The sequence below is a fragment of the Alosa alosa genome, chromosome 4, assembly GCF_017589495.1.
Source record: "Alosa alosa isolate M-15738 ecotype Scorff River chromosome 4, AALO_Geno_1.1, whole genome shotgun sequence".
Taxonomy (NCBI): domain Eukaryota; kingdom Metazoa; phylum Chordata; class Actinopteri; order Clupeiformes; family Clupeidae; genus Alosa; species Alosa alosa.
Window position 1 is genome coordinate 478,817 of NC_063192.1, and position 11,457 is coordinate 490,273.

Here is an 11,457-nt window from a genome sequence, read left to right on the forward strand (position 1 = left end):
TATCTTAATCAGTCATGGGTGTGTTTTTAGGCGTAATATCCTTTAAACCTGAGGTTCCCAAACTGTGAGGCGCGCCTCCCCTGGGGGGCGCAAAAATAATTTGAGGCGAGGCGCGGAAGGTTGATTCAAAAAAAGAAGGAAAAACGTTTATTTCATGTTAGAACTATCTATGTTTTTTTCAATGATTATGTAATTGTCAACATTATAAAATCGAAATAAATCATAGAAGAGATGTATACTAAATCTTAGTGGAAAGTATTATTGATCCCTATCCTGAGTGAGAATGTATTGTGCCAAACTTCATAACGTAACTTAGCAACAGTGCCGCCAGCCGAGCTAGCTGCAAGTTACCAGTGTTAGATCTAGCCCGAGAATTCTCATCGGCAAATCAAAATTCCACTGGAGCTCCAAGCGGATTTGTACCTTACAACACTGTTTACAGCTCTTCGAGTCACGGTGAAACGTCATTTTTGGTACGTATAGCTAATTTAGATAAACTATTAAGTGACACATATACATATAAGGTTGGACATGTACGTGACGGTAATATGTGACGTTCCGATAGCTAACTAAAAATGGACAGATTTGTCACAATTGCTGCACGGCCTGAGCCTGATATGGGCAACAAAGCCAAACGTCGAAAATATGATGAAAACTCATTGAGTTTGCGCGAAGGTGTCACTGTTTTCAGAGGGTAGGCCCACATTGATGGAGTTTGGGAACCCATGCTTTAAACCAATGAAAATGACATTTGTCCTTCCCTTTAACAGTAAGCAGTGCAACTTCAAACAGCACATCGGTATTTTGATAGTCATCAGCGCATTTGAATGAATCTGCTTGCACCGTATGGAACAAGTATTCCACTAAACCAGTGGTTCTCAAAGTCAAGTCAAGTCAGTTTTATTTTTAAAGCGCATTTAACATGCACATAGTGCAACCCAAATATCATAATATTGAATACTGTAGTGTGATTATTCACACCAGTGGCCATCCTAGATTCTGCTTGACTCTCTTCACACACACACAAACACACGGAAAATGATGGCTTGTGTCATATGTTTCTATTTCATATTTTGAATTCATATGTATTTAAGAGTATTTAATAATAATGTATAGTAGTTTATAATCTGCATAATTACTACTAGCTAAACATATAGTAATTTGAATACTTCATATTTATTTTTAAACTATTACACTTAGGCATATCTTTAATGTGTGTGTATTTTTGTAGGTCTAATTGAGTGCACATTGGTGATGTGGGATCACTGCGGGACTGAGGGTATTGCGCATAATTTGCTCAAGTCCCGCAACTCTAGCCATCATAATAAAATGAAATTCCCGCACGACTTTACAGCCTGTCTGATGATGTTAATCTAATCATGAAGTGGCGTGAATGCAGGGCTATTGACCAAATGGATCAACTACCAATTGAATTCAACATAGCCTCACGCAGACGCAGATACACACACACACACACACACACACACACACACACACACACACAGAGATAGAGAGCCACTTTGCGCTTACGCAAATAGGCTACGCAACCAGGACAAACTTATCTCTCTATGATCCCAGAAAAAAAATATTCAGATTTTTTTTAACATTTATTTTATCTAATGACGTAACATGGAACCAAAATGCGAAATGCAAAATATATTGCCATTGTTACCATTATATGTTGCCATGTTACCATTTTGCCAGGTTGATGGGGGCTTGAAAATGTCCCACCTCCAAAGTGGGGAATGACAGAAAAAGTTTGAGAACCACTGCACTAATAACCTAGAAATCTAGACGCACCCTAGCAGCAACAAATGTAATTTGCAGCCAGGGTAGTCTAGCAACTCTCCGTTGGCTTGCGAGCTGGAAAAATCAAACTTCACTCAGGCCAATCACATCGTGTAAGTTATAAAGTTGGTGGACGGGCTTCACATAATTGCGGCAGAGTTGCGACGGTTCCGCGTGAATTCCTTGCTACTTGAAAACAAAGAAGATGGATGCTGCTGGCGAACAGCGGTCTTTGAATTGCGACTCTAGTTAAGCTTTTTTTGACGTCGGAATGGTTGAAAAACATGGATGCCACAACAAAGGTTAAAACATAGGCTTACTAATCTTAAATAAAAACTGTATTTGCTTAAAAATGTAGTGTAAGGGTACGTTCAGACTAAGCATCTTATTCGCAGCTGCCGGCGTTCGTTTTACATTATAATCCTATGGAGTAGACCATGTTTTCAAAACAGTTGTCGGCTTCTTTTAAAACACGACCGCAACCGTCTTATTCTGCAGCTCAGAAGTTGAGAAAATTCAACTTCTAGCGGAAAACGCCATGTCATGCTGTCTTTTTTACAGATGACCAATCACGGATTAAAAGCGGATTACCGAGACCTGTGGTTTCCCATGACAACAAGTAAAAAATGGAGAAGGTGACAGAACACCGGTCGAGAGACTCGTTTTAGTGTCATAGGGAATTGTTTGACTTGACAACTTTACCATAACATACCAAAAGCAATAGCCAACCCCATTTTTCTCTTCCGCGATATTTTGTACCCACACGTAACGTTAGTCACTTTGCCTATCGCAAAAAAAAAAAACGCTTCCGGCTGCTTTTTGGAACAAGAACGCTGGCAGATTTTTTTTCTTAAATGAAAAAGCGGTCTGCATAACTTCTTTTGTCAGAAAAAGATGCTAAGTCTGAACATACCCTAAGATGCTTGTGAAAGAAAGATATGCAGCTTTCAAGTGACAAAAACAGCAAATTCCCAGGTTCACATTAAAACTGTTGGACATGAAAGGTCACATGGACTACAAACGAACTACAACGTGACGACAAAAGTGATGACGAGCCCCTTACTGGGCAACCTCCCACTAGTCCGGCAGCCAAATGCCATAATTTAGGTGAACCTGGTTTTGTCGGTTAAAGTTTTTTTTTTTGCTGTTTCTTGCTGTCAAGGGGTAACTCAATAAGATTAGAGAGGGTGCCCGGTGATATCCCTTGGGCAATTCTCGATATTAAGCCTTTCTTGTCCAATGTGTTGAATATAAGGCGAGGCACCACAGGTGAATAGGGTAAAAAAATTAACTAGCAGATATCACTATGAAACTTTCCCAGTTGATTAATTACATTAATATGGAAAAGAAATGTATTACAAGTTATCTGTAATATAAAGTTTAAATATGCAAATTAAGCATAATCTAATTAAATATGTGCTGATTTGCATAAACTAAAAAAAACTAAATCGAAACATTGGATGATGCCAGGTTCAAAATTACTTTTTCATTGTGTTGACATATTAAATGAAAAGTCTTTTACACAGGGAATTTTAGATATCTCTTTTATTTATTCCGTAAATCAGAAAATACTGACAATAGCCTTTAAAAAAATAGATTTTTCGCCATGTTTTTAGGAATAAAATGTAATATAAAAAGGCTAGGAATAACATATCAACAAACCCCTCTGTAGAAGCCTTCTAAATATAGTTAGGTATAAGACTGGAAAGTTTGGTGTATGTAGGTGGTTCTGAAGTGTCGATTTCATTCTCAGAGTGGGAGAGGAAACTAATCCACGGGTGCTACGTGCTAGCATCTCTCAATAGCACGTCTCTTAGGTGTGGTTTACCAGAGACTTTCTAATGAGGAGTCACAACACTCAAAAAATCCTCCATAGAAATGCATTGGGTTAGTTTGTAACGCCAATATGGCAGTTGTCTACACATATCCGACCCCTTTCATGTGTTGTGATCTCACTGCTGGAGCAAGGTTGGTGTTGTGAAGTCTTGCATGCGACGCCGAAATAGATGCCGATAAGTGCCCAAAAAAGTGCTACAATATGGCTGCTGAGTGGAAGGACTTACTGCATGTATGCTATGTAAATGATTACTGTTAGCCTAAACTGCCCTCTTTTAGCTGATTTCTACAGGGTGTCAACTGCCATTTGAAGAAAGATTCATTGATTCGTTACTAAGCCCAACCAGTCTACCAGAAAATGTCAAACTTGCACCAAACTACATTTTGCAGATGATCAGATGTGGCTGCAAGAGTGAAAATCCTTGTAGCTCTAACAGATGCAGTTGCCAGGTTAATGGTGCCTTGCACAATATTCTCTGCATGTTTTAGGGTAGGATGAGCCAGAACTGGACAATTACCAGAACTAATACTAGGAAAGGTGTACATATTCAGAATTATTACAGGCAATATCTGAAATTATAAATGTATTATTTGACATAGAAAAGGGTTACATTTTCCCAATTTGAATGCATGAAGTATTGTCTGAATAACGATCACACTGCAAACTGTATTTTAGTACATTCTATTTGAGTTGATTATTTGCTTTTCCTATTTTTTTTTTTCCTTCATGATTTCGGCACATATGGCTTTAATGGTTAATGTAGGACATTGCCCAAGGGATATCACACCCTCCGGCACCCTCCTAAATATTAAAGAGCCACCCCAAGTCAACAAGTCTAAGCAAAAATGAATAAATAAATAACCCACAAAAACAGGTCTGACCCCATGGCTCCCTGACTGGCATTATCTGAAATATAGAAATTCATTAATTCACTTAGTAAAGGGTTAAATTGTCCAAATTTGAATGTACTGTCTGAAAAACTATCACACAGAACATTGTATTTTAGTACATTTTAATTGAGTTGATTTGCATTTAATATGAGTATGCCTACTCATCTTGAAATTAGAGGTATATCCTATTTCATGATTTTGGCACATTGGGCTTTTTCATATGGCATCACATTAAATTACAGAAAACTTGTAATACAAATTTCCTGTGTAAAATACTTTTCATCTAATATGTAAACACAATGAAAAAGTAATTTTGAACCCGGCTTCATCTAATGTTCAGATTTTTTCTTTTTAAACTTTATGCAAATCAGCACGTATTTAATTAGATTGTGCCTAATTTGCATATTCAAAAATTAAATTTCAGATAACTTGTAATACATTCTTTTCCATATTAATGTAAGTAATCAACTGGGGAAGTTTCATAGTGATATCTGCTAGTTATTTTTTTTACCCTATTCACCTGTAGTGTCTTACCTTGTATTCAATACATTGAACAAGAAAGGGTTAATATACAACATTGCCCAAGGGATATCACTGGGCACCCTCCTAAATCTTAGAGATACCCCTGGTCTACAAGATTCTGCAAAAAAAAAAAACTTTAACCGACAAAACCAGGTCTGACCCCATGGCTGCCGGACTACACCTCTGATTCCCACATAAAGTGACGTGAATGATGACGTTTTCACTGGGAAAAAGGTTTTTCTGATGTCCATGAACGCACGGTTATTCCCACATGAAGCGACGTGAATGATGATGTTTTCCCTGGGAAAAAAGTTTTTTCCCGTGCCCATGAACACACCATTAGCCTATTCCCACATGAGATGACATTCACCATGACGTTTTAACTGAGGAAAATGTCTTCCTTTGTGTGCATGAATGAACCAGGGTGGCATTCCATGTACGTGGTTTAGTGTCAAACCTGGGTTTGTTAACTGAGAGTAAATGGTAAACCTCCTACAACAAGAGCTCTACGGTATTTTTGTGTTAGGAGAATGAAGCCATACAGCTCTTCTATTAAGAGGTTTACCACTTACTCTGATTTACGTTTTCTCCAGGTTTGACACTAAATCACGTACAGTAGGCCTACCTGGAATACCCCCAGTAGTCAGACAGTCAATCTAGCTGTGTGCTGTGCGTGTGTTCGTTTGTTGTTGTTTTGCGCATGCGGGTCTGTTCAGGACTGTCACCCCACACTGGCGTAGGAATCTGTTAATAGCAATGTCAACAGCCACACAAAAAAAAAAAAATCGGATTTGGGTAATTAATTACAATTGAGCATTCAGACATACGGTGTGACCCTAGTCATACAGGTCAGCTGTATGCCGGAAATGAAGAGATTTGCTTTACAAGACGGAACTTTGTTGCATATAACGCCAAATATTGGTTGGACTGGGTCTAATCCCCTATGTTCGCAGCTAACGTTACAGTCCTCAAAGGAAAGCTAACATTAGAGGACCGTATCTTTGTTTATTTAGTTATCTATTTATTTGCAAATTGGATAACAATAGCAGACTACGTTAGGTGGATAAAGGGGAGAACATAACGCTGACAATGCTCATTTGATAACGTTACGATAAAATGAAATAAACTAACCTCGAGCTGGAATTCCTCAGGATCTGTCAGAATTTAACGTTACTCCTGTAACGTCACGCACCGTCCGAGGAATCATCATAGAGGCATGATTTATTTTGTCACCTAGATTCTAACGGTAAGGTCAAGTTATAGCATATGACAGATGAGAATAATGTTAACGTTAGCTATTCAGCCTTAAAATTGCGATGCCGGCCGACATGACATATTCTAGGCACTCTAGCGTTGGTAATTGAAAAAATATTTAATATTGTCAGAGATAGCCTACTGTAAAGCCATGTCGCTCAATAAGTCACATGCGCCAAACAGTATGAAGATAAAGAAATAGGGCAATTAACTCGCTATATTAAATCGCCACCATAGTTTCCTTGAGAAACACAGCTTCCGGCCAAATTGTACCAATGTTCCAAAATAAAAGTCATGAGGTTCGTTCGAGACTTGTGGTCTTGTGGCAGCCGATTTAGTCAAACGAGCGCATGTTCTCTCAATATACTAAAAAAAGTCTTGCAATAGTCAATTTCCTTGTGTAATTTCGTTCAATTTTTGGGGGGATTATGAAAACTATATATTTTTGGAAACCTTAGAGTATGAACCCCCCCCAGCACACAACGTCTTTTGGACGTTGATATCTGGGCTAAATCCAGTCGGTCCGTTATGGCCGTGATTTCAACAAAAATTAGACGTAGAAAATCGGTCTTTGTTTGGCCGGTCCATTCTGGTCCAAATAAAGACGTCTTCTGGACATCAATCATATCAACCAACTCCAGAACCAATAATGTTAATAATAATAATAGCCCACTTGGCTAATGTTACTATTGTTTTGTTTCTACCAATCAGTTTGGTAGCCATTTCAATATAACAGACTAAAATGCCAACAGTAATCATTTTAACGATTGTTTTTATCGCCAGTTGATAGGCGCATGCACACACACAGCAATTCCCATCCCTGATCAAATTCAAATTCACGTAGCCTAGCACTCTAGAATCTTTGCCACTTTTCAACTCCAGTCACCACTTCAACTGTCACTTTTCTGTCATGCATCTTTATGTATCAGATATGTTGTAGGACAGGACAGGAATTACCCCAATGACCCTCAAGTAGCAAATTAAAATAAGCTAAAATTAAAATATAAATTGAAATAATAGCTAAACTTCAGTATGACGTTTAGAAGCAAAATAGATTCCTTGATAATAAATTGATAGAATAGTAGGTGACTGCTCATTTTTCTGTAGAAAGTACTTTGTCACTAACTATTATGAACAGTCCCTTTTGATAGCTTCTGGAGGAAAGTAAATCCTTTATCAACCAAAACGTCCTCAAAGCCTGCTTTCATATACTGTCAGCTGCCATTGTCCACAATGTAGGTCAATTCAGTTTATTGTATAGCATGTATAATTTTGTTTAATCCTATCTTTTACTGACAGAGCCCTTACAAATAAACTGATATCAAGAATTAACATAGATGGTGATGGTGGCAAGGATGCTTTCAGAAGGTAATTATAATTTATGTTTGTACTCCTGATTGACTAACCTTACTTATTTTTTTTTAATGCTATGATTTTTATCTTAATCAACAATAACAAAATGTATGGCAGTTGCCGTTTTATTTTTTTAGGTGCTATCCAGCAGTCCCAGCTATTGCAAGTCAGATGGGGGATGATCTATGTTAGGCAACAGAAAGGTGGTGTAAGCAAGAAGGCAAGAGCTGCTGCAGGCAATGTTGCAATTAGGTATGATATCACACAGACATACTACTTCTCAGAAGTGTAGAGTCACTTTAAAATTTCCTCTTTATCAAAAGAAAAGCACCGGACATTTCTATGTGCACCCCAAACTTTATAATGGTGGTGTATATATAGTACACATCTGCATTACTTCTAACTATTGCACCTGACTTCTAGGCTGCTAGTGTGGGTTTGCTTTTATTTGTCACACAAGTTGAGTAGTTTGCATTAAAGGTGCTTAAAGCGATGTTGGGTAACGTCACTTCTGTTGATGTTCAAACAGAGAGCTAGCTCGCCCCTACCTCCCCTGGCTGGAACAGTTTGTTATGTTTCGTGGTCCAGACTGGACCAGGCCGTGTTTAGAGCCTGGGCTGTCCACAGGTCAAAGGGTAACAGTGTGTCGCTCAGGGAGGGGCTGTGGAGGCAGGTGGTCTCTGAATTTTTTTTGGACATAGTGGTCCTTGGTCTGGAAAAGTTTGAGAAACACTGGTCTAGTACACAACCCCTACATGTTCCCTGTCTCTTACTCTTGTCACAGGCCAGTCCATAAGGAGCCCCTCTACCTCACCCAAGAACCACAGAGGCGGCTCCCGTCCTGGTGGTTTTCCTCGAGCTTCAAACAGTAAGTTGATCTAAAAGTAATGAATGTGTCTGTATAGCACAGGACACTTAATCTAACATTTTCAATGTCTGATGTTCTTGTCACAGGCATCAGTGCCATGGAAAATGACAGTACGTTTTAAATATGCTGGGTTATTTATCTTTCATTTGTTTGTTCAACTTGCACATATTTTGAACAAGGGAGAGCACAGCACGGGCTACACTGTGCCATAACACATTTGTTAATTGTCCATTAATTTCTCAAGTTTGTTAAAGTCTTGATTAGAGCAGTTTCACATGTTCAAGTGCTGAATATGTCTGAGTTGTCTTTGCAATATTGCCACTTCAGCACACCTAATCTAATGAAAATGTTTTTTGTTGTCATTTTAGCTGCGGTGAAAAAATGGAGCGAGAGGGCAACCGACCATGACATTGGGAAAGCTGTGGCAGATGCGGTGGTGGAGGCTTTAAAAACAATTAAATAACAATAAAGGGATAAATAAAGCAATCAGTAATACTAAATCAATACTAAAGCAATACTAATTTACTGAATTTTGGGGTGTTTCCGAATAGTACATTTACAAATAGTAAATAGCATAGCAATGCAGACCTATGTAATCATTTGTATTTCAAGTCTCTGCTGGGAGGTAGGAGGGTATAAATACATTGATTAATGAGGTAGTGGGCATTTCAATTAGTGCTGGAACACGTTGTGTCTCTGAAAACGTAGATTTGCTCATTATTACACATAAATCTTGAATTTTATCAACCAAAATGAATGGCAAAATCACATAATGATTCAAAATATGTATGCCAACATCAAACACCACATATGCATCAGTAATAATGAGGTTTGGATTATTTTCTGGGCTCTTATGAGTGGTTTAACAAAAAAAAGCCAATAGGCGGAATTTCCTTTTTTCAAATCAGAGGTCAACTTTGAAGGCCTGTACAGCCACAAAGCTACAAGATCCAACTTGCTATCATACCATTTTATACTCCAGAGATATGTAGCTTTCAAAAAAATATAGTGAGAATTTGCCCCCCCAAGTGGTAGTGACACGCCCCTTTTTGGGCCTGTGGCTCATGGACTATACCAAAGTCCTTTTAGGCAAGTCCCTCCACTCGGCGGCCATATACCAACGTTTTATGGGCACTCATTGGGCACAGTCTTTGGGTCGAACTGCGCGTGCGCAAGGCTTCACGACACCAATCTTGCTCCAGCGGCGAGATCACAACACATGATGTCTTCACAACACACCATATGATTGGCTCAATGTATTCACATGTCGACCTTTTGCCGAGGAAGGGGTGGGATATGTGTAGACAACGGCCATATTGGCGTGACAAGCCCCATGCATTTCTATAGTTGTATTTTTTGAGTGCTGTGTCTCCACATTAGAAAGTCTCTGACTATACCTCGTGTCAGCACAGCTTAATTAGTGATAACGTGTGGTGATGCTGTTATTGCTTTGACAGCTCAGAAATATTACTATGCAGAGGTGTGTTTTTAAGCCTACTGATTTTTTTTTTTTTGCAAACAAACGTGCATCTTCAAATTCATAGTGATGCTTTAGGCTATAATGGGCATCATCATGCGAATGAAAGATGGGAGTTCACATTCTCTCCAACTTTGCATAACATTTCCAATAGGCCAGTTAGCAGGTTAGCCATGTCTTTGTGTAAACTGGGTTGTTTATGTTGTTAAGCCTTTTGCTCGTGGGTTGGCTAGTTAGCTCATTAATAGTATTAGATACAATCTCCTGATATCGCCTTTTACTGCACATCGGGAGAGCGCATTTTCTAGCTGCGGGGCAGAGCAGGGACTGACTGGAGGATAAATGTTTTTTCTATCCCCTGCATTCTCCATCATGTCCGGCATCTTTTCAAGTTAGCCGACACAATCAAAAGTTTGGCGTTGCTTAGACACCAGGTTTGCGTGTGTGACATTGAAGGGAGCAAGTGAGGAGGAGAGAGAAATCACAAGAGACTTATCAGGGAAGCTACACCAGGCGCGTAAATGAGCGTTCCGTTCGCGACGAAGAAAAAAAGCATTGTAGAAGACTGGTCTTTTTTTTACCCGAAGGTACGCGCCGCTATCATATCTGGTGTAGCTTCTTATAGCATGCTACTCTGTCGTGATATCTCACCTGTTTTAAAAATGCAATTGTTGTGCTACACGGTAATACCGTGGGTGGATTATTTCCACGATATTCATATTATCATGTTTTAATCATCACGATGATCACAAACGGTAGGCTATCTCGACACCCCTATTGACTTGTTTAAGTCTATGTATGCATTAGATTATGTAGGCTATTCATCGTTTTATAGATGATGGATTAAGTTAGTAGCCTAAATAGAAATGCATAATGCACATTTTTAAAAGCCTATAATAGGATAATATAGGCTTATAAATGAATATATAACAGCAATATTCTAGTCGAAAAAAGGGCCATGGCAGCACCTAAATAAGAAGTGGTTTCAACCAAATATAGGCGTTGAAAAGACGTCTTTCAAATAGACGTCTTTTCAACGATCGGAAAAAGACGTCGTTTCACCTTTCACTTTTCAACCAAACGTGAACGTTGTTTCAACGTTTTAAAAAAACGTCTTTTCAACGTAATTTTGCTGAGGGGGAAGAATAAAAAAATCTTTGGTTGACAATTTTCAAAGGTCAAAATGGCGGCCATCTTGGATTTTCAAAATGGCCGCCTTCAAATACTAATTTCTCAATCTCACATCTCCAGGATTACCTAGAATTTAATTTCTAGCAGTCAAATTGTCATGTTGTATGGCAAGACATCATGTCAAATATATTTAGATGATCATTGACCCATATTAGCGTTATTGTCAATCTGGGATATTGTCAATCTGGATCCCCTTTGGTAAGTATGCAGCACATACAAACTTAGCCAAAGTAGACAGCTGATCCTCTGTTACTTCACTTTTTTGTGAAAGCATCTG

General features: G+C 38.7%; 1 protein-coding gene across 3 annotated transcripts in view; it reads right to left on the bottom strand.

The window, feature by feature from the left end:
• The window catches only part of mib2 (MIB E3 ubiquitin protein ligase 2), a 252,110-nt gene extending 245,823 nt beyond the window's left edge, over positions 1-6,287 (bottom strand). For all 3 annotated transcript variants that reach the window (XM_048240469.1, XM_048240470.1, XM_048240468.1), the window contains exon 1: positions 6,169-6,287. The gene's annotated coding sequence lies outside the window, so the exon portion shown is untranslated. The remainder of the gene's footprint in view (positions 1-6,168) is intronic.
• Positions 6,288-11,457: the final 5,170 nt, after the last annotated feature.